At 46.6% G+C, this 15,855-nt stretch overlaps 1 protein-coding gene across 1 annotated transcript in view; it reads left to right on the forward strand.

The window, feature by feature from the left end:
- Positions 1-15,855, forward strand: part of LOC119178321 (uncharacterized) — a 237,595-nt gene that overhangs the window by 170,574 nt on the left and 51,166 nt on the right. The gene's annotated exons all lie outside the window — the stretch shown is intronic.

A 15,855-nucleotide genomic window follows, 5' to 3' on the forward strand; every position in this document is an offset into this window, starting at 1 on the left:
AGAGAAAGCCTGTTTACCATTGTTTTAACGACCAACGCGGCGACCTCCGGCCAGCGGCGTGCAAGGAAGCGGCGTGAAAGCGTCCAGTGCGTGAGCACCTCGGATGGAGTTCGCGAAGGGCCTGTTACGCAAGACAGTGTGCCAACTCCTGGTAATGGCATGAGTCCGCTAGCGAACCGGCAGCACTAAGTAACATGTGATCAGAGGAGCTGAACGGCGCCTCCATCGTGTCTTTTAGTGCATTTTTAGGAATGCCGGTGTCGACCGTTCCTTTCGTCTCTCTCTTTCTTTGATGATTGGCCCAAAGGGTACCGGGGAGAAAGAGGTGGAGAGATCACCGGTAGACGACCTTACAGTTGGCTCAATAAGCGGACTGTGTGTTTTTAATTTGCATTGAGGAGAACGGGGAGAAGCAACCATAGAGTTGGAACCTGGCTCCAGGCTCCTCACGAGAGTTCTGGTCACAGGAGTGGTGCAATGTTATGTCGCGACAGCTCAAGGTGTGAAGAGTTGCCTTGTATATATTTTTCATATATCTTGCACATAAAGTCCAGTTGTTGCTAAGAGAAGAACTGGCCTCCATCATGGGAACCGCCTGAGGGAGTGCGGAGCTGGCCAGGTTTATTTGTTTCCTACTGCTTAATTATCTCTTTGTTTCCTCGCCTATTCTTTGTCTGCACTGCAGTTTTTCGGTCTCATTTAGTTACTTCTATTCGATTCCTATCCCCCTTCTTTGTTTCTGTTTATTTTTCGCTTGCTTCCTTTTCTTCAATTTTTATCGGTAGTTTTGCCTGCGTTACACCAAGCGACAGCAGCCCGGGCTGCTAAAGTGTTCTGCTCCTAAAAGGTTTACCAACGCGAACTTTAACCAGCGACTTCAAAGTATGATATATGTAACCGATGACACTTAATAAACTGAAGACCGATGCCAACGACGTAACCGATATCATTTCAGCAATCGCCAACACTATCAGTGTAACAGGAACTTCCCAGGTTACGAGTGGCACTGAAGCTTTTGGGAAAATGTGTGAATGGACTGAGCGTACGTTGCAGTGACGGCGCAGGTGATTGCATGCTTCTTTACGAATGAGTTTTGGTTTTGCCATATTGGGCCTTTAATTCTGTTGTTTTTTTCGTCTTCAGCAACTAAATGACCAATGCTACTGCAGACACATGCGCATGGAGGGGCGGTGAATTTGAATTTTCACGACCGTTACTTTGACGTAGCAACAATCCCACAGCCAGGAGTAGTAATGGGCCAGCCCCTGGCTATTCCCGCAACCTTTCCTCCTGCCCCAAGAAAAATTCCTGGCTACAGGCCTGTGTAGCAACATACCAAATTAAGAGAACGTTCGTTTCGCGCTCGAAGATGGTGGTGGACGTACGTCGAAAGTAAGATCATCATCAATCAACTGGTTGGCGTACATGAGTGAAATATTACATGATTTATGAAAAAATGACCTTATTTTCGTGGCGGCATGCGGTAATAGAAGAAAGCGTGGATTACGCCGATTTTCGTACTCGCTGCGCCCCGAAATTTTGTCGAATCGGTCTCAACTCTAGTGAACGTTGCACCAATTTAACGTCGTGAAAGTTTACCGCTTTTACGCTATAGTCTACATAATATACCAAAACGCAGTGATCCCATGTAGGAGTGCTTTTACAGAAGTCTCTCGTGTTCAATCCGATACCATGCAAGTAAGCGTCACCCTAGTGTAGTTTGACGAACTGTCTTTGATTATCTCCGTTGCCGATCTCCACATTCAAGAATATACTGTTATTCGTCGGACGTCAAGATAATGCATCTTATAATGACAGAATGCTGGTCTATTTGTTAAGGACTCTCATTATTCATGTTTGTGCTCTCCTGACTTCACACTTGCGTCCGTGTTTGCACTTTTGTCGTGACGCTATATCTGGCTTTAAAACAATGCATTTACACGTGCTATAAGATCAAGTATGTCATACAGATCCCCGCTTATTGGTAAGGGGTAGAGATATTCTTCCTTGGATTTGTTGAAAGCATTCCAACTGGCATGCAAGAATTGAAAGTTCTCTCAACAAATAAAAAAATAGAATACTGTTGGGACCTTAGCTTTATTTTCGCAATCAGCCTGCCATTTTTACAATCGTCAAAAACGTTTTTTTTTAAGAATGCGAACTGCAGAAGAGATTTCGGTAGTCTTTCGCAATTCAAGCTTTTCCTTTTGCTTTGTTTCTTTTCTTTTCGCTGCCACCTCCATACTCATAATTACACCTTCTGTTTTCCTATATCTTCACACTGCTTTCAAAAACAATGAGCAGCAGGGGAGAACGTTTCTTCAGGCTGACCTCTCTATCATAGCAAGAGTTTCCCTCGCGGGCTCTGGTGAACACACTGCTGCTTTCGATTCTTACAAGCGGAGGTTTTTACAAGCTATGGTGTCTAGCACGTGCTTTGTTAATTGATCGACCTACCTTTTCGCCCTGTGGCTGCTCCTTTGTTCTTTTCTCTTACCCCTCTCTTAGTCACGTACAAGTTTTCGCTCCTAGACTGATGGACAGCTTAATTCAAAACTAAGGATCTTCAGCCTTCATTAACCTGTGCTAACTTGCTCTGAATCAACTGTACGAGTAAATTGCGCTCTGTTCATTCTTCCATCATTGTAGTCACATTAGGAACGTGTCATGGTAGTGTTTCTTTTTCTTTTTTAGACAGTACTCGTGCCTTTCCCGTCGCCTACTCGCCTGTCGCCCATGCGCGTGATTTGCGCAATAGACAAACAACAGCTGCTTCTGAAATGAAGGGAATATCCTGCGTCGCTGGAACTGTAGATATTAACATCCGTGGTGTCGCGTGCGCTCTTTTGCGCCATTGCGCTCTCGCTGAATTTGAGAAATGGCAACAATCAATCACGCGCCGGAGGATACCACTGTCATATTGTGGCCTCTTTTACGGCTTGCCCTCCGGCTTTTCTCATCCCGAACATGCGCAGCTGCTGATGGCCATCGTGAGTTGCAAAGACCTTGCCTCAAAGAAGGAAAAAGAGCATGAAAAAGAGACAGAAAAAAAGAGATTTAACAGAAAAAAAGAAAAAAAAGCGAAACGACTGGCAAGGCTGTACATTACAAATAATTATTTTGCCATGCATTGATGTTACATCTTGTCCTGAGTCATTGCGCGTATAGTCACACACACACACACACACACACACACACACACACACACACACACACACACACACACACACACACACACACACACACACACACACACACACACACACACACACACACACACACACACACACACACACACACACACACACACACACACACACACACACACACACGTGCTTTATTTCGACGTTTCGGCCTTCATCAGGGTCTGATGAAGGCCGAAACGTCGAAATAAAGCACGTTGTGACCGCTCGCAAAGGATCTACTTGACTATATGCAACGCTACAGCCACTCAACCACCATGCCTGCCTATATATATATATATATATATATATATATATATATATATATATATATATATATATATATATATATATATATATATATATATATATATATATATATATATATATATATATATATATCGATACGGTATGAGCCGGGTCGTGTTTTGTGGACAAAGGTAGAGGAAGAGGAAGTTATTGGTTCGGCCTATGTTCGCTATCATCGCCGATCGTCGCCTGATCTCTCCTGTAAATAAACATAGTTAAACTCAGTCTAACCGGAACAGTTTTATGGTGGAGGTGTGGAGTACCTAACCAAGCAACACGGTTCTGCAACAACCTGAGCTACGCCGAAGCCGCCGCATTGCTGGGCTACCCCCGTTACCGCTGGCGGTCGAGATGTCTCTCGGTGAAGACGGAACCCTGAACCCTGCAGCTGGTGGCACTGCACCACCAGTTCCAGCGACACCTTTACTACCGACCTCAGCCGCGGCTGGTCTTTGGCATCGTCGGCATCTGAAAGAGCCCCGTCCTTTCGGGGGCAAATCTGGCAAGGACGTGGACGAGTGAGTCAAACATTACAAGCGGGTGAGCAACTACTACTCTTGGGACGCGGCAACTCAGTTGACTAACGTGGTGTTCTTCTTGAGGGACATGGTGCTCACATGGTATAAGAACCATGAAGACGCCCTCACAACGTGGGAATGCTTCGTGTCCGAAATCAAGGAGTGTTTCGGGGGCACCATGGCAAAGAGGAAGCAAGCCGAACAAACGCTGCTGCAAAGAGCCCAGGTCCCAGGCGAAACGTGCCCGATGTACATCGAGGTGATCCTGAAGCTATGCAAGACCGCTAACTCTTGCATGTCCGAGGAGGACACAGTCAGCCACCTGTTGAAGGGCATCGCAGAGGATGTTTATCCCTTTCTTATCGGCAAAGACAGCATTGGTACAGTAGCCGATGTCATACGGCACTGTCGCACGTTTGAGACGCTGAAGATGAGGCGCATTGCTCCTAAATTTGGTCGATTACCTAATGTGACCACGGTAGCGACTGTTGACAACTACGCGCCTTCTGATCTTGTGTCTACAATACGCGAGATCGTGCGTGAAGAACTCAGTCGACACACTCGGGCGACGCCTTGCGAAGCTACACCCTTGCCGGTTCCAGACCAGCATCAGCATCCTGTTTCCATTGCTGCAGCAGGCATCGAGGAGTATGACTACGTTTCTGGCACACCACCGAGGCAGCAGCGCAGTCACTATTAAGACACCAGGCACCAGCGCCGCTTCAGTTACCCTCGACAGCTGGCCGTCGACTATCAGAACCCGAAATAATACGCACCTGTGTCAGCACGCCCTCGCGATGCTTTCCAAAATGCATATCGCCAACCTCCTGTGTGCTACAGCTGTGGTGCTCCAGGACACATCGCTCGGTTCTGCCGTCGGCAGAAAGAGATGACATCGAGATACGAGCCATCGTCAAGACGTCCTCGCGGTGGCCACAATTATTATGACGATCCTTGGTGGTCCACGTATTGCACCCTACGACAAGGGAGCCGGCGTGCAACCTCCCCCACTTCTGGCCGTAGCTTGAAACCTCCGCCTGGCCGAACGCATCGCTCTCCTTCACCTCTACGGCGGCGGTCGCCACCACCACCGCCGGGAAACTAGCCAGCGCGGCCGATGGAGGTGAGGTCGCACAACAGGATTCACCTCATATACCTCCTCCAGTTAAGATGAACGAAAACTGGATATGTGTGTCAATAGACGGATTGTGTGCAACAGCTCTAGTGGATACTGGTGCCACAGTTTCTGTTATGAGTAGTTCGTTCAAAGATAGCCGCAGTTAGGCCACAAAGCTATGTTTTTCTACCAGGATTCTGCTATATTTCGTGGCGTCGGCGGGGACATACTTCTACCCGTAGGAGTATGTGCCGTTAACGTCTTGTTGGCGGGAAAGGCGTTCTCAACTGAATTCCTGATTCTGAAACGGAGTACACATGATGTTATTCTCGGTATTGACTTCCTCCAAGAGTGCGCCGCTTTCGTCGACTGCGGTACGGGTGAAGTTTCTGTTAGCGGTGGTGATGCCTTTCGCGCCTTAGTTGAGCAGCAGCTGCCTCCGGAAGACTTACTGATTGTTTCCAAAGAGCTGACATTACCACCATAATGTATGAGTTCTGTAGCCGTATCTACTCCAATAGCTTCAGTATCAGTCTTTGATGCCGTCGTTCAACCTCTCATGGTTCAGTGTGCAAAGGAAGATGTAATAGGGTGTCACAAAACGAGTGCTCAAAAAAGGGCGCACCGCCAAATTCTCGCGACGAAGCGCTGAGAGGTCAACGATAAAAAAAAGGAAGAAAACAAGCTTCCAAAGACTCCCCGGGCGCGCGTCCCTCTCCCCTCGGAAGCGTAGGTTCGCCAACGAACCTCCTCGCAGCGGCGGCCGAGCAAGCCCTAGAGAGTTCTCGATGGAAAGGGGCGTGGTGATGCAGGGTTGCGTCATCCGTCGCGGACTGCCCTCGTACCCTCTCGACCTTTCCCCAGCCTTCGATGCGTATCGCGCCGACGAAATGATGAGAACTTTCTGGAATCTCGCGCGGAAGGTATTTAATCCAGCAGCCGAGGTGGGAGATCAGGAGAAGACGGAAGTTAGCACCAGAGTGCGTAGGTTATTCCGCCGTGTAGTCGGTGAAGGTTTTGTCCGTAGTGACAAAGCAGGAGAAGAAGAAAGTATGCGCCAGAGTGCGTAGGGTGTTCCGCCTTGCGCTTGACAGTGCCGGGGATTCGCAAGAAGGCGGAGCTCTCGGCGCCAGCTTTAAAGCAGATGATTCTACTCATGCTACACGAAGAATACAAAGATCATGTCAAACTTTACACGGATGGCTCGACAACTGTTGGAGGATCTGCAGGAGCTGTGATCTTCCCAGCAAGAGCCGAAACCATCCAGTTCAGAACGTCACACAAGACGACATCGACAGCCGTGGAGCTCGCGGCACTCCGCAGCGCACTCCGCAGGATTGACCAAGAGACACCACAAAAATGGAGCATTTTTACTGATTCGAAACCAGCTCTCCAATGTCTACAAAATGCTCTACGTCGTGGACCTCAAGACCAATTGGCGCTCGAAATACGACAACTGTACCATCACCTAAAAGACGAAGGACATGACATATCTTTTCAGTGGTTACCAGGCCATTGCGGCATCATTGGTAACGAACATGCCGACAATGCAGCTAAGAATGCTCACGAAAATGGAGTGATGGAACCTATTCCACTATCAAGAAGCGACGCAGCAGCAAAGATTAATACGCTTGCGCAGGATGTCGCAAGGTCTATGCGGAATACGCCCGGTTTTCTCCACACCCGTCTTCACCGCCTGGACCCATACCTACGACTTACTATTCCATCTGGCCTACCCCGATCCGAGACGACCCTTCTCTGCCGTATGTGGCTTGGGGTGTCTTTCACGAACGCTTTTACCTGCCGCATCGGAATGAGAGACAGCGCTACATGCGACCATTGCGACAATGACGAAACAATTGAACATATTTTATGTCAGTGCCCCCAGTACAGCTCTCAGCGACAGTCCCTCTCAGCAGTGTTTGCTCGCCTCGACGACCAGCCATTTTCTGAACAGTCAATCTTGGAATGTCGGAAAGATCGAGCTTCACGCCAGAAAGCAACGAAGGCGCTGATGAAGTTTCTGCGAGCGACCCGCCTCGTTGAACGATTGTGACACTACTGTGTGCGAGTGTGTGTGTGTGTGTTTGTGCTTCTCTTCCTCCCTTTCCCCTTTTTTTTTGTCTCCCCTTACCCCTTCCCCAGTGCAGGGTAGCAAACCGGATATGTTTTCTGGTTAACCTCCCTGCCTTTCCGCATTAAATTTTCTCTCTCTCTCTCCGCCTTGTGAGCGAAGCCTTTTGTCTCCCGCGACAAAGGAGGAGGAGAGGATTTGCACCTGATGGATGAAGTCTCGAGCTACAGGCAAGAGTGTGTGTCTACCGCCAGCGAGCGAAGACGCGTGGCAACAGCTGCGTGTGGGAAGCCGACGTATTACTGGCGAAGAAGTTTGGTGCTTGGAGAGCGCCCAATTGAAGACGCGAGGTTTCCTGGAGGAGAAACTTCGGGGGCAGCGGAACGACAACAACGCTGGACTTTGAGTGAGTGATTCTCGGAAGTGTATCATTCAGATTTTTGTTCCAAGAACTTTGGACTGAATCTTTAAGTGTCTTGGTTGTTCAATGCATGCGACTGCGTTGTAGTGCGTATTGTTATCTGTGTCCGCTGTTTCGAGTGTGGCTGATTGTACTGTGTATTACGTTGTTTGATAAACGACATATTGTATTTAACTCTTGGGGAGTGTGCATACTTGTGTATTGTTTTTGATCTGCCATTATTGAGAATATAATTTTGTTTTGTTTATCAACTCTCGGCTCTGACTTGTTCTTTGGGCCACAGCCGGCGTCCGCTGGCGCGCCAAAAAGGACCACTTCTAAATTGTCCACGCTTTCGTGGTGCGGTTCGGGGGGCCGATACTGCGGGCCTTGGAATTAGCCCGGCGATCGCCTCCCTAATTAACGGGACCTGTGACATTGGGCCTCATTCGATTATTTCAATTTATAATGGCTGCGCATTTTTGTGGGCACTCAATTCTTCGTCTGCACCGATTATCCTTCCTCGAGGAATGAAGCTCGCACTGTTCCATGGTGTCACGGAAAATTCTATTGTCGCCATCAACGACGCGGAAAGTGAGAAATGCGTCGGCACCTCTAAACGGGGTACCTTCCATGAGTCCAACATTTTGAGCATAGTCCAACATTTTGAACAACGACATAGGTCAGTGTTTGAATTCAGCGAAAAGGGTAAGCGACTGTCTTTACCATGCTCTCGACCACAGCATGCCATCGACACAGGCTTCGCTCATCCGGTTCGGCACAAGCCTTACAGGGTGTCGTCATCCGAGCGGAAAGTTATAGCTGAACAAGTTCAGGGCATGTTGCAGAAGGGCTTTATTGAAGAGTCGTGCCGCCCGTGGGCAGCACCTGTGATTTTGGTTCGCAAGAAAGATGGTTCCTGGAGGTTTTGCATTGATTATAGACGATTGAATGCCTTGACTAAAAAGGATGTATATCCGCTGCCTCGGATCGACGACGTAATTGACTGTCTAAATTTTGCTTCATATTTTTCTTCACTCGATCTACGATCAGAATATTGGCACATCTCCATACACCCTGCTGACAAACAGAAAACGGCATTTGTAACACCGGATACACTATATCAGTTCAATGTGATGTCATTTGGGCTATGCAATGCCCCCGCAACTTTTGAGATTCATTGACTCGATTCTTCGCGGACCGAAATGGGAGATCTGTTTGTGCTATCTGGACGACGTTGTCATTTTTAGCCGCACATTCGAAAAACATAACGTTCGTTTGAGCCTCAATCTGTACTGTGTGGGAAAGGCTGGCTTGGTCTTTCCAAGAAGTGTCGGTTTGGTCAACGGCAGGCCTTGATCCTTAGCCATTTGGTAGACAAAGATGGGGTCAGGCCTGACCCCCGGAAAATTGAAGCGGTCGGCGCCTTTGAGCCACCTTCGTCTGTAAAAGAACTTCGCAGCTTTAGTGGGTTCTGTTCTTATTTTCGACGCTTTGTGCCTGAATTTGCGGACATCGTGTACCCATTGACCAGCTTCTTGCGAAAAAACAGTGCCTTCGAGTGGACATCTGAATGTGACGCTGCGTTCTGTCAACTCAAATTTCTGCTGACATCAGAGCCGATTCTCCGTCATTTTGACCCATCTGCTTCTACGGAAGTAAACAGCGACGCAAGCGGTATTGGCATCGGAGGCGTTCTTGTTCAGCCTCATGATGACAGAGAGCATGTCGTTGCCTATTCAAGTCGTTCCCTCAGCAAGGCTGAAAAAATTACACTGTGACCGAACGAGAATGCTTGGCAGCCGTATTTGCTATTCAGAAGTGTTATTGTTGCCTGTATGGGCGTCTCTTCACGATTGTGACAGACCGCCATTCCCTATGCTGGCTCGTTACTCTCCGAGACCCTTCTGGACGCCTTGCACGCTGGGCTCTACGCCTCCAGGAATTTGACTTTAATGTTGCGTGCAAAAGTGGACGGCGTCATACCGATGCCGATTGTCTTTCTCGCCTTCCATTGTCCACGATTGACAATACAGACACGTTCGACATCTACTTTGCAACTGTTTCACGCGCATTTCCTGATGTCACCGCGTTCCAGCGGGAACAGCGCAATGACTTGACTTTAGACCGCTTATTCGCCACTGTCAGAAGCCCCAAGGGCAGTGGTTGCTTTTTTCTTCGCGATGGACTGTTGTACGTCTTTCGACGACATTTACAGTGTAACATGTAGATTCGGGTCAATTTTTCTTGGACTCGTTGTCGTCTGTGTCTCATGTCATTTGCACGTGCATCAGTTTTTAAATCGTGTGATGTCATGTGTGCATGATGCATGAGTGATTTCTTTCCTAAATTTCGCACGTACGCCGCTAACAACTGAGAGGGCGCAGAAAACGATCGATGTGGGTAATTTGAATGTACCGTGCGTCAACAAGACGTAGGTCGGCGACCTTCTTCTTGATTCGAATACGAAGCCGGACATAACTTATGTTTTTGTGCATTTCAGCTGTTCTTTTGTGTTTTTTTCTGCACTTGCGCTATACAATTTTATATTATTCTGTGTCTGCTTTACGTCTGATATGTAGCTGTATAATAGCGTTACTGATGAAGTCTTATTTATTTGGTGAACGGTCATTGGGTTACTAAAGCGTATAACTTTGCCACGAGGGTTGCGTATGGGCAGAGGTTCAATACACCACGCATCGTGCTTAATTAAACTCGCATTGTGAAACAATATCCCCAAGTGGCCATATATTAATTTTGTAGTACAAGCTTGATCGTATGTAAAATAAATCGCATTGGTACGAATGGCAATCGAGCACTGAAAAAGAAAATGTTTGTGAAAAAGAACTTCGCGCATTATGGTTTGAAAATCAGAGCACGTGCCTTCATTTTCGATTGAGCAAACTGTACGACGCCTGAACACGAGTGTGTATATAGTGACTCTTGTCATTGTCGGAATATCTGATCAGTATCGATTACTTCATTGTTGGTGCCAATTCAGTGAGGGTCTTCTTGCTAATGCTGAAGCCTGCATAGAATTCATAGATTTATTCGACTGTCCTATTCTTGGTTGAATGTTGCAAAGCCTGCTTGCAAAATAACTTCTGGAAATGGCTCCCGCACAATCGTCACGCCCGAGTTATTAGCAAGAGAAACATCAACCGGGCCTGCATAATGCCTAACCATTTCGAAGTTTGTAGCAACACATGCCTGTACAAGTTTTCAATGCTAGTCGATGTAGAAATTTCGTCTCATATGGGTTTTAGAGAAAGCACCACCGCAACTACCTCTCAAGCTGTTGCTATACGCACTGCTATTTCACGTACAAGTGCACAGCACAAGTCGATGCTTTTCACTACATGTGATTGCCTAAAGTTGTCGATAAATCTATGGGAAGGTATCTAGAAGCCTCCTGCATCGCTAATGCTATCATACTGCCAGGAGTAGACTCCGGCAAATAGTGAACCATGCAGGGCACAGAAAGCGCTTTGGAGACTGCCTCATCTTAATGAGATATGATAGCCGTAGTTCCTTGTCTACATTCAATTACAAGAACATCTTCTCGTTCTGTTCCCACCGGACGGTAAATATACCAATGGGAAATGACGCACCCACGTGTATGAAGAAGAGGAATAAATGTCAGTGAAATTAAGAGCAGGCAAGTTACTTGTGATTCACGACAGGTGGCGTCCCTTGCCGGGGATGTTTTGCCATCCGCCTACTTATGTGCACCAATCAGAACTTTTTCTCATGATTGATAGCTGAACGTCCCCACTTGAAGGTTTCTTTCTTCAACGCGAAAGCGTCCAAGAGCTTTTGTGAATGCGATAGCGTTAAACAGCTTGTTTCAGAGAAATTATTCCTGCAAAGATTGAATTGATAGGCAATCACAAATTCTTATTTTTCTTATACTACTAACTCAGTTTAAAAGGGGCAAAAGCAATAATCATGCCGTGAATATTGTGTCAGAGTGAACATAAATACATGTAGCCGAAAAGCTGTTTAAGTTATCGTTAACTTGTGCCCCGTTGTGCAAAATTTCTCAGGGTGGTATGAGCAGGTGCGCGCGTTAATCGAAAAGTTGAACGCCTGAGAAAAAGAGAACAAAAAAGAGAAAGTTGAAGAAAGAACTACGTCGTAAACAGACAAGAAACAGAAAAGAAAAACATGGAGCAAGATTGAAAAAGAAATGAAAAAAAAGTCATTCAGCCCCCCTCTTCTCTTCAAGGTTAGCGTCATCTAGCGTGATGCTGCCATAATTTTTTTGTTTGTTTTCCACACTACCTTCGGGGACAAAGTGACTTGAACAGCTGAAGGCCGAACAGCAGTTTACGCAAATCTGTGCCATATATGAGCCTCGCAGACGTATGAGCAAAAAAAAAAAAAACTGAATCCAAGTGTGCAGCCGTGCCCACACTCACAGTTAGCATTATTCATCTTACGTATGTTAACTCAAGAGGCGTGAGCTGAACAGCCCGCGTGATACACGAAACTGCACGATGCGCGCACAATAAAACAAAAAAAATTAATATATCCGCTCCCCTTCACCTCCACCGTCCGAACTGCTAACCGCGCTGACAAAAAGCATGCTGTATGCTCTGCAGCCTGCAGCTCTGTGCGCCCATAAACTGACGCTGCTGACGCCACCAGCGTTTCTTGGTCGCGCAAGAACTGGATGGATGGATGGATGGATGGATATGGCTGTACCCTTTAGATCGGGTGGTGGCTAGCGCCACCAAGCCGTAACACCTAATGAACCAAAAACTATATTTATTTTTTTTTCCTTAAAAAGTGAGTTTGAGGATTCGTACTTTGCAGTGAAGAGTTTAATTTTCACTCGTGTCTTGACTTTAGCCACCAATCAGATAACCTCCTTCTGGTTAAGTCTACCCGCTTAAAGTTTATTTTGCCCTCCCGGTCCCTAAACCCCAGTGCTTTGAAAAACTCTGCGCCATCATCCTGAACTATAGGGTGAAGCCCTTTACAGAACATTATCAAGTGTTCGGCAGTTTCTTCTTCCTCTCCACACGCACTGCATACTGTGTCTACCCCTTCGTATTTGGCCCGATATGTCTTGGTTCGCAGTACTCCCGTCCTGGCCTCAAACAGTAGAGAACTACCCCGTGTATTATCATAGATCCTTTCCTTGGCAATTTCCTGCTTAAAGGTTCGATAGATCTCTAGTGCGGACTTCTTAATCATGCCCATTCTCCACATGTCAGTCTCCGTTTCCTTCACTTTCTTCTTAACCGATAGTTCTTTTTGGTTTGGCCACCTGCTGTTTTCTAAGTATTTACCAGTCAACTTCCTGGTTCGCTTTCTCCATTTTGTATCGACATTCTTCATATACAAGTAGCTGAAAACCTTCCTAGCCCAACGCTCTTCCCCCATTTCTCTCAATCGTTTCTCAAATTTTATCTTGCTGCTAGCTTCCCTGCCCTCAAATGATGTCCATCCCATATCACCTTGTACTCCCTGATTTGGTGTATTCCCGTGAGCTCCTAAAGCAAGTCTACCTATTCCACGTTGCTTAATTTCTAATCTTGCTTGAACTTCTGATCTCATGCACAAGACCGCATTGCCGAATGTCAGCCCAGGAACCATGACCCCTTTCCATATTCCTCTCACAACATCATACCTATTGTAATTCCACAGTGCCCTATTTTTCATGACTGCTGCATTCCTGTTACCTTTAGTCGTCACGTATATTTCGTGTTCCCTCAGATACTCGGTCCCATTGTTTATCCATACGCCCAGATATTTGCATTTATCTGTTATCTCTAGCGTGACCTCCTGTATTCTAAGCTCACTACCTTCGTTGTCATTGAAAATCATGACTGCTGATTTTTCCTTACTGAATCTAAAATCTAACCTATCTCCCTCATTACCGCAGATGTCCATCAATCTCTGCAAATCTTCCTTGTTGTTGGCCATTAGCACTATATCATCTGCGTACATTAATGCTGGTAGTGCCTGATCAATAAGTTTTCCTTGTTTGACTAAAGAGAGGTTGAAGCCCAGTCCACTTCCCTCTAATTTTGCCTCTAATCCTTGTAGGTACATCATGAATAATAAGGGTGACAGGGGGCACCCCTGCCTAAGCCCCCGTTTTACCTCTGCAGGCTTGGATACCTGTTTTTCCCACTTTATAACTACCTTGTTACCTTTATAGATACCCTTTAAAAGATTAGTGACTACATGTTCCACGCCTAGTGTGTCCAGTATTCCCCACAATTCCTCTTGAACCACGCTATCGTACGCTCCCTTGATATCCAAAAATGCTAGCCACAGGGGCCTGTGTTCCTTTTCTGCTATTTCGATGCACTGCGTCAGTGAGAACAGATTGTCTTCCAACCTCCTGTGTTTCCGAAACCCATTCTGCAGTTCCCCCAGCACCCCCTCATCCTCTATCCACGCCTGCAGTCTTTCCTTTATAATTTGCATCGCCAGCCTGTAGACCACTGATGTCACTGTTATAGGACGGTAGTTGTTTATGTCAGCTTTTTCCCCCTTTCCTTTATAGATCATGCTCATCCTGCTAAGTTTCCATCCATTGGGAACTTCACCATCGATTATTATTTTGCTCACTGCCTCTCTCAAAGCCTGCTTAGACTTCGGACCTAATGTCTTTATCAGCCTAATTGGAATGCCATCTGGGCCTGTTGATGTACTACCAGGAACCCTTTTCTCAGCCCTTTCCCACTCTTGTTGTGAAAATGGAGCCATTGCACCCCTTGATTCGTCCTTGTCTATTGTGGTGCATAAAGTACTTCTTTGTTGAAATTTTTCTGTCACCCTTGTTCTTATATATTCAATAGCTTCGTCCCCTTCTAGCCTAGCACCTTGGGCTGTAGTTATAAAACTCTGCTCTAGGCTCGTCTCATTTCTTAGGGAGTTTAGATGGTTCCAAAATTTCGCAGCTGCCTTTCTATCTTTTTTATGTACTTCTGCCAGCCACTGAGCTCCCTTCCTTCTAATCTTTTCATTGATCAGAAGGGATGCATCCCTTCTACAGCTTAGAAAGGTTGCCCATTTTCTTTCAACATCATCTGTCGGTTCACCCCGCTGCTTAGCATGTCTGTGTTCCCTAGAGGCTTCCTGACGTTTTGCTATGGCTCTCTTAACTTCCTCATCCCACCAACTTTTGGGTTTGTGTCTTCTTTTCCGGGGTGATTTGTCACGCGTCTTAACAAGCTCTAGCTCAAAGAGTCTAATTAGATTCGTGTATGTCCACACTGTCTTGTTATCCTCCGTGATTACTTTCTCAATTTGTTTAGTGGCTATTTCAATTTGCCTTTCTGGATAAAAATTTTTCTGTAGTTGCTCATCTTGTCTCCTTCCCACTTTCACTGCTCTTCCAAAACTTAGCTTGATACGTTTGTGATCGCTACCCAGACTTCTGGAGCCACCTTCATCTATGTGCATTCCCCTGAGCTTATCATACATCCTATGTGACATCAGTGCATAATCTATCGTCGACTGAAGCCTTCCTACCTCCCATGTTATTTGCCCTTCACACTTCTCGGTACTGTTGCAAATGATCAAATCAAGCCTTTCACACATATCCATGATCATTTTGCCTGTCGGGTCGGTATACCCATCTATATCTTCTAAGTGCGCATTCATGTCTCCTAGTATAATTATCTCGCACTCTCTTCCTAACTCCTGAATGTCCTTTGATATACACTCTACCATTGCCTGGTTTTCCTCTCTGGCCTTTGCTCCCGTCCACAAGTACACGAAACCAAGGAGTGTCATTTGACCTGCCACTTTCCCTTTTAGCCATAAATGTTCCTTGCACTCCTGCTTGACCCTTTGCCATTCTGTACTTTTATGAATGAATGCCCCAATACCACCCCCCTTTCTGCTGCCTTCTGTTCTGTTACAATATTCCCACGCGTAGTCCGGATTGTTCGGAGGTTGTTCCATGTCCCTGAGATGTGTTTCTACAAAACCGTATACCATCGGCCTCTCTTCCCTTAGCTGTTCTTCTATCTCTTCCCACTTCAGCCTGTTCCTACCACCCTGCATGTTAATATACCCTATGTCTGAATTGGCTCGGCGCTCGTGGCTACGTCTATTTATGCCCCGGACTCTACCTATCTTAGATATTGGTGCCACTTTGGAATCGTATCTGTCCATACCAGCTGTCGAAGAGTCTCCCTGGTTGTTTTCCTCGTTACTAGCTATCCTGCACCCCGAAGGGCTCGCTTGCCCCCCAAAAAAGCTACTGCGCGTCCTGCAAGTCGCCAACC

The sequence above is a fragment of the Rhipicephalus microplus genome, chromosome 1 (assembly GCF_043290135.1).
Source record: "Rhipicephalus microplus isolate Deutch F79 chromosome 1, USDA_Rmic, whole genome shotgun sequence".
NCBI lineage: Eukaryota > Metazoa > Arthropoda > Arachnida > Ixodida > Ixodidae > Rhipicephalus > Rhipicephalus microplus.